At 44.9% G+C, this 15,961-nt stretch overlaps 1 protein-coding gene across 1 annotated transcript in view; it reads right to left on the bottom strand.

Moving 5' to 3' along the window:
• The window catches only part of cfap58 (cilia and flagella associated protein 58), a 191,483-nt gene that overhangs the window by 158,151 nt on the left and 17,371 nt on the right, over positions 1-15,961 (bottom strand). The window lies entirely within an intron of this gene.

Here is a 15,961-nt window from a genome sequence, read left to right as displayed (position 1 = left end):
CTAGAAGTGGACGCCCATCAAAACTATCACCCAGAAGCACCAGAAAAATAATAAATCAGGTAAAGGCCAACCCACACATCACCTCTAGAGAGTTGCAGACCTCTCTGGTAGCATCTGGGACAAATGTGCATGCGTCTACAATCAGACGAAAATTGAATAGCCATGACATTCATGGGAGGGTTGCTAGGAATCCTCTGCTCTCAAAAAAGAACAAAGCTGCCCATTTCAACTTTGCCAGAGAGCACTTGGACAAACCAGAGACCTTCTGGAAGTCCATTCTCTGAACAGACGAGTCCAAAATAGAATTATTTGGTCACAATCAAAACCAACATGTTTGGAGAAAAGCCAACACTGCATATGAAGAAAAGAACCTCCTCCCAACAGTGAAGCATGGTGGTGGAAATGTGAAGGTCTGGGGCTGCTTTTCTGCTTCTGGACCTGGACGACTCCATATTATCCAAGGAACCATGAATTCTCCGGCATATCAACAAATTCTTGACCAGAATCTCCTGCCATCAGCCAGGGAGTTGAAGCTGGGACGAAAATGGATTATGCAACAGGACAATTACCCAAAGCATTCCAGCAAAACTACAAAGGAATTGCTTCAGAGAAAGAGGATTCGTACTCTGGATAGGCCCAGTCAAAGTCCGGATCTTAATCCAATTGAAATGTTGTGGCGAGACCTGAAGCAGTTGGTACATACCAGATGTCCCTCCAACCTCTCTCAACTGGCTGAGTTCTGCAAGGAGGAGTGGGCAAAAAGCCCCATAAGCAGATGCGAGAGACTGGTTAGTGGTTACAGAAGACGTTTGGTTGAAGTAATGGCTGCAAAAGGAGGAGCCACAAGCTACTAATACAAGGGTTCACATACTTTTGCACATGTTACATTTTCAGTTTTTGTGAAATAAACGACCTTTGTTGAATTAAATAATGAAAATATATCTTTTTGTGTGTGTGTCCATTATTTGGAAGGTGTGCTTTACAAATTGGGATTTGGATGTATGTGTAATAAGCTTATTTTAATGTTTTTTACAAAAACAGTGACCATGTCTGGAGGGTTCACAAACTTTCAAGCAGCACTATATATCCAAGGGGACAATTACTTTTTTCAACACTGCCTGTCTGATGCTCACAAGCATTTAAAATCCCTGTCTATTTTCCTCTTCTCTCAAGTCAGAGTTGGATGTCTGAACATCGGCTAAAAAAAAAAAATGCATAAGACAGTCCATAGATAAGACGGATGTGTTACACCAGTAAACTCAAAACTTCAGCTGCTCTTGTCGCCTTTGGAGTTGTCTGCCAAAGGCTCTGTTAACAGCCTATGCCAATTTCAATTAGATCAATACAGCTTTCATGTCGCCCATTTTTTCCAACTCATCTCTTTCCAGTGAATCCACAGAGATAAGAAACATCAAATTACATCCTCAAATCCTTTCTAAATCAAATTAGATTACCAGGATTGTATTATACAGCTCTCTGCATGGGCCTGCTAATCCAGTCATGGGGCTCCAGGGTTCAGTTCACCTCAGTCCCCGGCAACATGCACAGAATCAAATAAGAGACTTTATTCAAAAAGTGTTCTATTTATGAATGAATCAATCAGAGTGATAACCCTCTCTTATTACTGAGTCGCATGTCTATAAAACATTAGCCTAAGTGATTGTCAAACACAAATATCATACTTGTAATGGAATGAATCAACCAAAATATTTATCTAAAAATAATTACACTTTTTTGAAAAATAAATATCTTCATGGACGATGGGAAAGATTGAAAAGAAAACTTAATGTTTTTCTATGCCACGGCTCAAGTGCAGAACCTACTCACAGCCAAACAAAATGATTATTAGTGTGAATCATTGTCATTTAATTGATTTTTTTTTAAATTTCATTAAATAGTTATTGTTGTTTTGGTGCTTCTACGGTAGAAAATGGTTGAACAGCCTTTTGCTATCGCTTTACATGTACAGCCTTGGGCAATGAACAAACAAATAAACACTACAAGAGGGTGAATGACTTGAAAGGAAACATGATTAAAACTAGAAGACTGCACTAAGTAGAGCACAGATCCCTGCCAGGCATATCTCCCCTTCTTTGGTGCTTGGACTTGGCGACAAACCACCCTTTTTTCACCTACTGGGAGAAGGGACAATACTGAAGGGAAAATACATAAGAGTTTAGAGAGTGTTAGATATATTATTTAGGTGGACAGAAGAAAAGAACGAGATGCCAGTTAGTATGTTGACATGGTTAGTTAGCATTATTTTCCAGAAAGGGAGTAGCAATAGACTAGAAAACTATAGGCCACTTAGCATGTTAAATAATGATTACAAAATATTAGCAAGGGTGTTAGCCAACAGGATCAAAAAAGTTATAGGAACAGTGGTGGGAAGCACACAGGCTTACAGTATACCAGGTAGGAACAAACGCTATCATTCCAACTGTCAAGATCAAGATCTTCCCGAACCAGAAACCATGGGTCGATAGAGCAGTTCGATCGGCGTTAACAGCTCGCACCATCGCCTACAATTTAGGGCTGATTTCTGGTGACATGACTGATTATAAAGCAGCATCTTACGGCCTGCGGAAGACAGTCAAAGAGGCTAAGTGGCGCTATAAGGACAAAGTGGAAGCCAACTTTAATTAAGTTGACTCCGCTCACGTGTGGAATGGACTACGGGTCATTACAGATTTTAAAAACAAGCCTTGCTCGGCTATAAGTGTGGATCCCTCTCTAGCTGACAAACTGAACGTGTTTTACGCACGCTACGAGGCTAACGGCACCAACAACAGCCAAATGGCCACAGTAGACAGCGGGAACCCCCATTCACCGTCACTGAAAGCAATGTGAGGAGGGTCCTTAGGGGGGTAAATGGCAAGAGAGCTGCAGGGCGTGACGACATCCCTGGCTGGGTCTTAAAATCCTGCGCTAACCAGCTAGCTCCAGTGTTTACATACATCTTTAACACATCCCTGGCCCAAGCCGTCGTCCCCTCATGCTTCAAGCGGTCCATTATTGTCCCTGTGCCAAAAAACAACAGTCCATCATGCCTGAATGACTACCAACCAGCGGCCCTGACGTCAGTAGTGATGAAGTGCTTTGAGACGTTGGTGAAAGATTTAACCTGCTCATCCCTGTCCAGCTCATTCGAACCCCCTCCAGTTTGCCTATAAAAACAACAGGTGCAGAGACGATGCCATCTCCAACCTCTTGCACACCACCTTAAAACACCTGGATGGGGGGAGAGGGAACTACGTACGTATGCTGTTCATTGACTACAGTTCAGCGTTTAATACTATAGTCCCCCTCAATCTCGTCACAAAGAGGAGGTCGCTAGGAATCAACACCCCATTGTGCAATTGGATGTACAACTTTCTCACTGACCGGCCCCAGGTGGTTAGGGTGGGCGGCCTAACCTCCGGAATATTGGACCTCAACATAGGTGCTCCTCAGGGTTGTGTGCTGAGCCCTCTGTCGTACAACATCTACACACATGACTGCAAAGCCACCGACAGTTCCAACTCCATCATCAAATTTTCAGACGACACAGTGGTAATAGGCCTTATTTCCAACAACAACGAACAGGCCTATCTGAACCAAGTAGATGACCTGGCACAGTGGTGCCAGTCCAACAACCTGACCCTGAACGTCAGCAAGACCAAAGAAATGGTGGTGGACTTCAGGAGACAGCAGGGGAAAGGATACAACCCACTAAAGATCAACGGGAAACCTGTGGAGAGGGTCTCCAGCTTTAAATACCTCGGCGTACACATCGCTGAGGACCTCACCTGGACTCTTCAGACTCAGCACACTCTAAATAAGTCCAGACAGAGGCTCTACTTCCTCTGCAGGCTGAGGAAATTCAAGGTCTCACCCTCCATCCTGAAGACATTCTATTCCTCGGCTGTGGAGAGCATCCTAACAGGTTGCATCACCGCCTGGTATGGAAACTGTTCTGCCCGTGACCGAGTTGACATGCAGAGAGTGGTGCATTCAGCTGAACGCACCACCAGAACATCCCTCCCCATCCTGCAGTACACTTACACCAGAAAGGTGAGGACGAGAGCCAAGAAGATCATGAGCGACACTTCTCACCCTAACAACGGACTATTCAGGCTATTGGGGTCTGGTAGACGCCTCTGTAGTATTAGGGCCAAAACAAAGAGACTAAAGAGAAGCTTCTATCCACAGGCCATAAGAACTCTCAACGTATACGACCTTTCACATACTTGAGATAGCTGGGGTCTTTTTTTTTGTTATTTATTGTTTTTTATTTATTGTTTATTCTGACTTTAAAAAAAGGAAAAACATTGCACTGATCTTTTGTCTTTTATCTAGGCCTGTCTTTTTTCACATAATGACAGACGGAGTACCCCTCTTCATTTCATTGCATGTTTTACTTTGTAGTTCTGTGCATGACAAATAAAGTACTTGAACTTGAACATAGCAGATAAAATAAGCAGCATCAGAGACACAACTGACTTTATGAAGGGAGACAAAGGAGGGATTGTTATTCAATTCAATTCAATTTATTGTCATTAAAAACAATGTGCAGGCACATGTTAAAAATGACATGAGGGCTGTGGCTTCACCAAACAGACAGACAGACAGACAGACACAGACAAACACAGCAAACACAGTATAAGATATACACACATGAAGACCAAAAGCTAAAAATAAGTTAAAAAAGAGCAAGAGTACAAAATATTTAAAAATATATACAGACATTCAGTGGGTAGCTAGGTTTAGGTGGGCAACAGCTTGTGGAAGGAAGCAGTTTTTGAGCCTGGTAGTGTGGGCTCTGAGGCTCCTGTAGCATCTCCCAGAGTGCAGGGAGAGAACAGTCCATGTTTGGGGTGGGTGGGATCTCTGCTGATGCTGAGACCCCTTTGAAGGCAGCGTTTGTGATAAATGTCTTTTATGGCTGGGAGCTGGGTACCGGTGATATGCTGGGCCGCCTTGACGACCCGCTGCAGAGCTTTCTGGTCTACTGAGGTGCAGTTGCTGTACCACAATGAGATGCAGCTGGTCAGGATGCGCTCTATGGTGCAGTGGTAGAAGATGGTGAGAATTTTCGGGGATAGATGGGCACTCCTCAGCCTCCTCAGGAAATGCAGGCGTTGTTGGGCCTTTTTCACAAGGGCCTGGGTGTTTGATGTCCTGAAAAGTTCCTCGCTGATGTGGACTCCAAGAAATTTAAAGCTGGAAACACGCTCCAGTTCCACCCCATTGATGTATATGGAGGAGTGGCTGCAGCTTCTAGACCTGCTGAAGTCCACAATCAGCTCCTTTGTCTTCTGCACATTGAGGACAAGATTGTTGGTAGTACACCATGATGTGAGGTGCTGAATCTCGTCCTTGTAGGCCGTCTCGTCATCGCTGGTGATACGGCCAATGACTGTGGTGTCATCTGCAAACTTAACTATAACATTTGAAGGGTGAGTTGGCAGGCAGTCATAGGTAAAGAGGGAGAAAAGGAGTGGGCTCAGAACACAGCCTTGAGGGGCACCTGTGCTGAGGGTCAGGGTGGAGGAGGTGTGGTCACCTAACCTAACAGACTAAGGTCTGTTGGCCAGGAAGTCCAGGGTCCAGTTACAGAGGGAGGGGTTGAGGCCAAGGGAGAGGAGTTTGGTGATTAGTTTGGCGGGGATGATAGTGTTGAAGGCAGAGCTATAATCTATAAACAGCATCCGGATGTATGTGTTGTTAAGTTCAAGGTGGGTCAGAGTAGTGCAGGGCAGGGCAGTGGCAATGGCATCCTCAGTAGACCTTTTGGCACGGTAGGCAAACTGATGTGGGTTGAATGTGGGGGGGGGGTAATGTTTTTGATGTGAGCCAGAACCAGTCTCTCAAAGCACTTCATGGCAATGGGGGTGAGTGCTATGGGTCGGTAGTCATTCAGACATGTGGATGTTGGTTTCTTGGAGACAGGAATGATAGAGGTGGTCTTAAAGCATGTCGGGACTTTAGATTGGCACAGTGAGAGGTTAAATACAGGTGTGAAGACCTCAGCCAGCTGGTCAGCACATTCCCAGAGGACCCGACCTGGTATGCCATCCGGTCCAGCAGCCTTCCGTGTGTTCACTCTGCGCAGTGATTCTCTGATCTTGGCGATCGGTAGAGTGAGCACCTGGTTTTCTGGGTGGCAGGGGATTTTTGTGGCTGGGTCAGTATTGTCCTTGTCAAAGCAGGCATAGAAATGATTTAGCTTGTCTAGCAGGGAGGCATCATGGACAGTGGGACCGCTTTTGAAGCTTTTGTAGTCTGTGATAGACCGAATGCCTTTCCACATTCACTGGGGATCGGATTTATTGTGAAAGTGGTCTTCTATTCGTAGGGAATATTTATGTTTGGCTGTTCTGATGCCCTTTTTGAGGTTGGATCTGGCTGCACTGTAGGCCTCACAGTTACCTGACTTGAACGCTGCATCCCGGACTTTCAGCAGCTACCGGACCTCACTGGTCATCTAGGGTTTCTGGTTTGGAAAGGCGCAGGTTGATTTTTTTTTTTTTGTGATACTCTTAGTGCAAAGGTTAATGTAGGCTAGTATGGCAGATGTCTGTTCATTAATGTCTATATGGGAGCCATGGATAGCTGAATGTGCAAAAATATTCCAGTCTGTGTTGTCAAAACAGTCCTGGAGTTCAGAGACTGCTCCTTCTGGCCAGACAGCGATTGTCTTTACTGCTGGCTTGATCCATTTTATTAGGGGTTTGTAGGCTGGGACCAGGAACAGGTAGAGATGGTCAGACTGCCCCAGGTAGGGGCAGGGAGTAGCTTTGTATGAGTCCTTAATGTTTGTATAGAGATGGTCCAGGGTGTTTTGTCCCCTAGTGGGGCAGGAGACATGCTGATGGACTTTGGGCAATACAGCCCTGAGGTTAGCCTGATTAAAATCACCACCTATGATAAAGGCATTGTCCGGGTGTTTGGTCTGTTGTCTGCTGATGGCACATTGTAGCTGCTTAAGTGCTACCTTAGCATTAGCATGTGGGGGGATGAGTTTAGATTTGAATAAGGCATTTGATAGGGTAGATTATGGCTATTTATACAGGGTGTTAAGAGAAATTTGTCAGCAGAACCGTTAGCGGCACTACCGAGGGGAAATTATAGAATTAGGGGTTTAGAGTTACCAGGAGGGCAAGAGAGAGCCATGGACATCGTTAAAAAGAGCCATGGACATCGTTAGCTCTGATAACAACTCCAAAGAGAATAAATATCTGAGTTTCATCACCAGCCAGTCAGACTAGCTTGGTCTAGTCAGAAAGGCACGAACTGATGAAGCCTCTTGGATGAGAGGCGAAACATCTCACGGATATATACCAAGTCCAGTTTCACTCGATTCAATTCATTTGGATAACCATGACCTGGATGAATGAGAACATTCACAGACACGAGGGCAAGAGAGTTTAGTTTATCAATATGCAGATGACATGACAGTTACAGTAAGGGACAAGGAAAGTGTAGTTGAGGTATTAGATAGTTTGGAGCTGTATGTTAGGGCATCAGGAGCTAAAGTAAATATAGATAAGTCAGAAGTTATGTATATAGGGGCAGGTAGAGAAGATTTGGGAATAGGATTAAAAGAGAAGAAGTATTATTTCAGGGTGTTATGTGTGAATTTAGGGATTGAGGATAAGGAAGGGAGCGATATACAGCACAAAGAGATAATGAATAGAATTAGGAAGATGTTAGGGTTTTGGAAACTTGGAGGGTTGGAGGGTTGAAGCTGAAAGTGAAGATGGTGGTTGTAAATGGATTAGTTATGAGTACAGTTATGTATGTAATGAATGTTTTGGATGTGCCTGAGAGAGTGTTGAAGGAGGCGGAAAGAATGGTGAGTTTCTGTGGGATGGGAAGGGAGTTAGGATAGCAAGGGAGGTGATGGAAATCGAGTATGAAGATGGTGGGTTGAAGTTAATCAATTTAGGGGTGAAAAAGAAAGCACTTGGGGTGAAAATGATGGTTAGATATTTAAGAAACAAGAGGGATCATATATGGTAGGTGTTTTTAAGGAAGGCAATTTATAAATGTGGTGGGTGTGGGAAGAGTGGGGTGTATCTGCAAATGAAGAAAGGTATGCTGAGTGGAGTGTCTTGAGTTTTACAAGGAGGTGCTGGGAGTGTGGGGAGAATTTGTAAAATGTGTGCAGTATGAATGTAAGAATGTGAAGCAGATGTGGGAACAACCAGCGTTTTTAAATCCAAAAATCACATTTGAGGGGAACACAATTTATAACAGGGTGATTTGGAGAGCAGGGTTTAGAAAGATAAGTGATCTAGTATATGAGTATGTACCAGGGTTTATAAGGGCACAGGTACTGGTAGATGAAGTGAGGGGAAGGGGTGATGAAATGTGGTTGGGAACAGCGGAGAGGATGATGGGAAAGATCAAAGGGAGGATGCCAAGAGAATGGGTCAGTATGATTGAGAGAGAGGCTGTGTTGGATGAGAAGGAGAGATAGAAATGTATGTGGGAGGAGAGAGGAGAGTGAGTCTGATATGTGAAAACGAGATTGATGTATAGATGTTTAAGAGGGGAAGAAGTGAGAAGACCGGCTGCGGAGAAAGTGTGGGAGAGGGTTATGAATGAGATGGATGTAGGGAGGATTATGGAGGAAACAGAGTGAAGTGGAACAGTTGAATGTGAGAATTTTTTTTTTTTTATGAAGACACAACAGGGTGTTCAATAATGTAATAATTAGTAAGTATGATGTGAATGTGAAGAAAGAATGTGAAGTGTGTGGTGTGGGAGAGGAAACATTTATGCATGAGTTTGTTCAATGTTGTGAGCTGGAGGGATACATGATGAAAATGAAGGAATTAATAAGTAGATGTTAGAGTGGTGAGTTTGTTGAGAGAATGGAATGGAGAGAATTGTGATTGTTTGGGGTGACTGGTGAAGTGAGAGGATGTAATGTGAATTTATTAAATTGTGTTTTAAACCATACAAGGTTTGGTGTAAATCTAAGGAGGAATATAACCCAATATGAAAAGAGGAAAGCTGGGGTGTGGAATGTTTTTAAAAGTATAATGGAAAGAGATGTTAATATGTTGTATAGTTATGTTAGTGAAGAGGAGTTTATTAGTGGATTTGTGGAGAGGAGCACTTTTGTGATTGGGGAGGGAGGGAGGGTGATGTTGGATTTTGGTTGAATGGTGTGGTGTGTGGAGTGGGTTGTAGTGGGGATGGTGTGTGAGTATTTTTTGCTAGGTTTCTTTGATTTGGTTGGGGGGGGTCTGTTGGCAATATTGCAGAGCCCTGTTATAATTTTGATTCTGCCTTGGAGTTTTTTTTTTAACACAATATTTAAGAAAGTCTTACAATGTCTGTTAAAAAAAAAAGGTGAAGAATTTATTTTGTAGCAACAGTTGAGAAAAAATGGACTGAATTCCTTCAGTCAGTTGTTAGGCTCTTGAAAGGAAAACTGTTGCATGAGCCTTATTTAAAAATACTGTCAAAGATTCTGTTGCCATTTGTTTTAAAAAAAGAAATATATGCATTAAAAAAAAAACAGCAGACAGATTCTTGCACACACAGACAGAAAAACCAGTGTTTTTTCTGCCATTACAAGACTTTTGCGCAGCCCCCAATTCTATTGAATGGGGATTATGGGGGAAAAAAATTAATATGGCAGCGCTCAAGCCAAGAAATCTACCTAATAAAGAAGTTTTGCCTCTCAGTCTGTGGATGAGCAGCCTCCTAGGGGGACTCTTGCACGAATGTGACCAAGTCTATTACGAACTTGTACTTTCCAAAAAGAAAAGGTTTGCTATGCAACCATGTTGGTCTAACTGTCTTGATGCATGGTCAATAATCCAGGTAACAAAATCATAGAAAGGTGAATGAGTTCATCTGGACACAACGTTTAGTGGGATAAACGTTTTATCACTCATCTAACTTCGTCAGTCTCAGTCTTCATCAGAGACTGACAAAGTTACTTAGATGACTTATGAAATGTTTCTCCCGCTAAACGTTGTGTGCAGAGGAACTGATTCAACTTTCTGGGATTTTGGTCTAACCTAACCCTATTTTCATTTTCATAATATTGTAGTGAATTCCGGGGGCAGCCGGGAACCGTCACAGGCGGGACGTGAACCCGGATCTCCCGCACCACGGGTGACTACGTTAACCAGTCGACTAAAGGGTCCGACCCGTTTAGCGAGTCTAGTCATCCGTGGTTGTTACACTATCCCACTCCTTTGGGAAGGGCGTCCCCGTGCTTCAGCATATCAGCTCCCTCACACGTCTCGGAGCACGCACTTCCGATGGACTCACCATCCAACTTCTGACACCAATGTAGCAAATTCAAGGGGCAGCCGGGACGCAAACCCGGGTCTCCGGCACCATGGGCGACTACGTCAACCAGTCAACTAAAGGGTCCGACCCGTTAGCCAAGGAATAGTGAGTCTATTTATCTGTGATCATTACACTATCCCCCCCTCCTTCGGGAAGCGCGTCCCCGCGCTTCAGCATATCAGCTCCCTCACACCTCGGGGAGCACGCAGTTCCGATGGCCTCACCATCCCACTTCTGACACCAATGTAGCAAATACGGAGGGGCAGCTGGGAACCGCCACATCTGGGACACGAACCCGGGTCACCCGCACCAGGGGCGACTGCACCAACTAGTCAACTATAGGGTCCAATCCGTTAGGCAAGGGTTAGCGAGCCTATTTATCTGTGGTCGTTACAATATACTTAGACAGTATTATACTCTAATTAGAAACCAATCACATCTGGTCGCTACTTCAAAAGTAGCAGAAATCTAAAGTAAAAGTTTTCTGTGGATATGTTCCACAGAAACGTCACACTGGGAGAGGTTAGTATGCAACGGGGCAGCCACAGTACTAACGTTCCTAATGAATCTTCGGCAGAAATTTGCAAAACCCAAAAAGCGCACTTGCGGTTGCCCGAAATGGGCCACACCGAGACAGCACTAGCTTTAGCTAGGTCTATAGCTTGTTTGCAGGCACGTGATTCGGATGACACGCGAGATTCAGATGGAGGGCAGGAAGTGAAAAGCAGAATGGACGAGATGGAGCTAGTTTAGCCCGAACCGTGCTAGTTTAGACGGTATTATGACAGAAAGGTATAAACAGAAAGTAATTCCTGCGTTTCGGTCAAGTTCTTGAATTTTTTTTCACCCTTGTGACCAACAACTTTTGGTACTCAATAAAAACTCCTTGTGGTTTCTCAGTTAATGATGCCAAACATAGGTATTTCGAAAGTTGGTGACAGTGCTTCCTATGTAGAAAATCACTGCATGCCCTCCAACTGTAGTTAATGACATCATATGCAAACAACCTATTTGAATTCTCCCCTCAGAAATAATGAACTCCCTGGGCGTCCGGGTAGCGTGGCGGTCTAGTCTGTCACCTAACAACACAGGGCTCACCGGTTTGAATCCCCATGTTACCTCCGGCTTGGTCAGGCATCCCTACAGACACAATTGGTAGTGTCTGCGGGTGGGAAGCCGGATGCATGTGTGTGTCCTGGTCGCTGTGTTAGCGCCTCCTCTAGTCGGTTGGGTGCATGATCCTCCCATGCGCTATGTCCCCCTGGCAAAACTCCTCAATATCTGGTGAAAAGAAGCAGCTGGCGACTCCACATGTATCGGAGGAGGCATGTGGGCAGTCTGCAGCCTTCCCCGGATCAGCAGAGGGGGTGGAGCAGCAACCAGGACGGCTCAGAAGAGTGAGGTAATTGGCCGAATACAATTGGGGAGAAAAAAGAATTAACCCAAGGAAGGATATTGATGATCGAGGAGGCGCTGGAGGACACACTGAACATGGTGAATGTGGGTCTCTTCGTTGAGGAAAAAGATGAGGATATCATCCAAATAGACAAACACAAATAAGTTGAGCATGTCTCAGACGACATCATTGACCAGCGCCTGAAAAACAGCTGGGGCATTTCTAAGTCCAAAGGGCATGCACTTTAGTGAGTTTTGATGAATTTTATGAGTTACTGAGCCACAACTGTTTTTGTTAAAATACAGTGTGTTACTATCTCACTTCTCTACTTACCTGTAGCTACGTTATTTTGTAAATTGTTACATATTTGTGAAGAACTGATTCCAATAAAATACTCATCGAGGAAACACCCGTCTTATCACTTTATTGATTATTTCACCCCTTTTTTCAGGGACATAACACCCGCAGAGAGTCGGAGTCTGCCGAGTCCATGTTGGCCAGTTTGTACTTGACGTGACGTTAAAATAATAGTGTCTAAGTATAGTGTATTTTGGGTCTAATATGGCATTACATGCGGTTTCTAATTACAGCATAGAATATGGTGTCTAATTAGTGTATAACGGAGTTTGTTTACAGTCTAATAAAGAATATATTATTTCTAGTTTTCACTAATTTGATCCTAAGTATGGCTTTTTACTTCTTATTAGTGTACCATAAAATAAAGTGCAACCACAACTTCCTCTGGGTTGTAGTCAAAACAGGAAGTGTTGCATATTCTTGTCGCTGCCCAATCTGAGTCAACTGTAGATGTGAGTCGTGCATGTACAAACATAAACTGTTTACCCAGCTTTATTATACTATGAAAATAAGAATAGGGTTAGGGTTAGACCAAATGTTAGTTCTAGTTTTTGTCTAATTTGATACAAAGTACGGCTTGTTAGTGTACAAAAAATAAATAAATAAGTGTAACAGAAATTGTTTCTTTATAACTTTAGCATTTTTTTGGATTATCAAAATTATTTTAATAACTTTTGATTATGCTGCTGTCCGATCCGAGTAAACTGCAGATGTGAGTCGTGCAAGCACACGCATGGTTGACTTAGATCGGGCAGTGACAGAGTAGCATTGGTCAAGCGAGCAAAAGAATAAATGAAGAGAGGGAGCGGCGGTAGCAAGTACAAATGTTATTCAAAGGTTTTGAATCACCGCAATCACAAGAGATACTTGATTATACAGTCCTAACTGTTCACAAAAAAATGCAGTCTGATAGATCCACTGCTAGCGAGATTAGCCGTGGACATACACACACCTGTGCGCACGCATGTTTGAGTCTGTTTTGTGTGCTGGTGGCAGCGGATTTCATAGAAAAACAGGAAATATTCATGGGGGCCAACATTTTTTTTTTTTAGCAATGTAGACCTCATCAGTACAAAAAAATATATATATATATATATATATTACATTACAGTCATTTAGCCGACGCTTTTATCCAAAGCGACTTACAATAAGTGCATTTAATGTAGAAAATCAGGAGAACTACTAATCATCAAAGGTCATAAGTGCATCTAAACAAGCATCTAAGAGCAAAACCAGTACTAAAGTAAAAGTGCAAGAAAGAGATTTTTTTTTTTAAATGAGTGAATACAATAAGTGCTAAGAACAAGTAACAGGGTAGTAGTTCTTAAAGAGGTGAGTTTTCAACCTGCGCCAAAAGATGGGCAGCGACACCGCTGTCCTGACATCAGTGGGGAGTTCATTCCACCACTGTGGGGCCAGGACAGAAAAGAGCCGTGACAAGGTCGATCAGCAGCAGGGGCCTCTGAGCGATGGGGCAACCAGGCGTCCCGAGGCAGCAGAGTGAAGTGGTCGGGCGGGGGTGTAGGGCCTGACCATGGCCTGGAGATAGGAAGGAGCTGTTCCTTTCACTGCCCTGTAGGCTAGCACCAGAGTCTTAAACTGGATGCGAGCAACTACTGGGAGCCAGTGTAGGGACATGAGAAGGGGAGTTGTGTGGGAGAACTTGGGCGGTTGAACACCAGACGAGCTGCAGCTTTCTGAACAAGCTCCAGAGGTCTGATGGCCGATGCCGGGGCGCCAGCAAGGAGGGAGTTGTCGTAGTCCAGCCAGGAGATGACCAGGGCCTGGATGAGCACCTGTGCCATCTCGTTGGTGAGGAATGGGCAAATCCTCCTGATGTTATAGAGGAGAAATCTGCAGGAGCGAGCAACCGATGCAACGTTTCAGGATCACAACCAGATTCCTCACAGTCCGAGTTGGCGTAACCATGGTGTTGTCAATGGTGACGGCCAGGTCTTGGTGTGGGCAAACATTCCCCGAGAGGAACATCAGCTCTGTCTTGTCCAGATTGAGCTTCAGGTGGTGTGTCGCTATCCACACCGAGATGTAAGTCAAGCACGCAGCAATGCGTGTCTCTACTTGTGTGTCAGAGGGAGGAAAGGACAAGATCAGCTGGGTGTCATCGGTATAACAATGGGTAAGAGAAGTCATGTGAGCGAATAACAGAACCAAGGGATGTTGTGTACAGCGAGAAAAGGAGAGGAGCCAGAACCAAAGCCTGTAGAACGCCTGTAGTCAGTCTGCAAGGCTCCAACACAGATCCCCTCCATGTCACCTGGTAGGAGCGACCCGTCAGGTAGGTTGCAAACATTGAGAGTGCAGAGCCTGTGACACCCAGTCCCTCGAGGGTAGAGAGGAGGATCTGGTGGTTCACTGTGTTGAACGCAGCTGACAGGTCCAGGAGTATCAGGACAGAGGAGAGAGTTTGCTCTCGCAGAGTGCAGCGATTCTGTCTCTGCAAGGAGGGCCATCTCTGTCGAGTGACCCACCCTGAACCCAGACTGGTTGGGGTCCAGGGGATTGTTCTGGTGGAGGTACAAAGAAAGTTGATTAAAGACAGAACGTTCGAAAGTTTTGGATAGAAAGGGTAGAAGGGAAACCGGTCTGTAGTTTTGGACATCAGAGGGGTTAAGTGATGGTTTCTTGAGAAGGGGGTGACTCTAGCAGTCTTGAAGGCAGATGGAAAGCATCCTGCCTGGAGGGAGGTGTTGATGAGGTGGATTAGATAGGGAAGGAGTTCAGGTGCTATAGACTGAAGAAGAGGGGAGGGGACCAGGTCAAGGGAGCATGTGGTGGGGCGACTGGATGTGATGAGGTTTAGAACCTTGTCGGGGGAGAAGGGAGCGAGGTGGGATAGGGTGGGACGTGGAGAGGTGAGGGAGGGTGCAGAGGGTGGGCTAGTGCAAGCAGCACTAACCGGGTGGTGAAAAAAGGAGGATCTGATGTCATTTACCTTCTTGTCAAAGAAGTTAGCGAAGTCATCAGGGAGAAGGGAGGAAGTAGGAGGAGGAGGTGGGGGTTGAAGAAGTGTAGAGAAGGTTTCAAAGAGTTTCTTAGGATTAGAGGCAGAGGATAGGATTTTACAGCAATAGAAGGCAGCCTTAGCAGCAGACAGGGAGGAGGAGAAAGTGGAAAGAAGAGTTTGGAAGTTGAGAAGGTCCTCTGGGAGTTTGACTTTTCTCCATTTGCGCTCTGCCACTCTCAGGCTCCGTCTGTCAGTACATACTGAGTTGGTCAGCCAAGGGGCAGGTGGAGTTGGGCATGCAGGCCTGGAGGTGAGGGGCCAGAGATTGTCCAAAGGAGAGGAGAGGGTAGAGAGAAGAAGATCAGTAGCAGTGTCAGGGGGTAGGAGAGAGCAAGATTCAGGTGTAGGGAGGATAGAGGTAACAGAGGAAGAAAGATCAGTGGCGGAGAGAGAGCGGAGGTGTCTTCAGGTGGAAATCATGTGGGTAGGGGGAGGGGCTGAGGGGGGAGAAGAGAGGGAGAGAGAGTAGGACATGAAATAGTGTTAAGATAGCTGGAGGGGAGTAACAGAGAGATTGGAAATAGGACAGTGTCTAGTTAGTAAAGATAAGGTCCAGCTGGTTGCCGGCCTTGTGGGTAGGAGGAGAGGGTGAGAGGTGAAGGTCAAAGGAGGAGAGGAAAGAGAGAAGAGGATCTAGCTTGTTAGTGTGGATGTTGAAGTCACCGAGAGGGATAAGTGCAGAGCCATCAACAGGGAAGTGCGAGACAAGTGTGTCAAGCTCCTCCAGAAACTCACCAGGGGGGCCTGGTGGGCGGTACACAACGACAATGGTGAGTTTGACTGGATAAGAGACAGTAACAGCATGAAATTCAAAAGAGGGCGGAGAAAATTGTGGAATGGAAACAAGAGAGTATTTCCATTTCAGGGAGATTAGCAGGCCAGTA

Source organism: Lampris incognitus, chromosome 5 (assembly GCF_029633865.1).
Source record: "Lampris incognitus isolate fLamInc1 chromosome 5, fLamInc1.hap2, whole genome shotgun sequence".
In the NCBI taxonomy this organism is placed as follows: Eukaryota; Metazoa; Chordata; class Actinopteri; order Lampriformes; family Lampridae; genus Lampris; species Lampris incognitus.
Note: the sequence above shows the minus strand (reverse complement) of the source record. Positions and strands in the feature narration are given on the sequence as shown.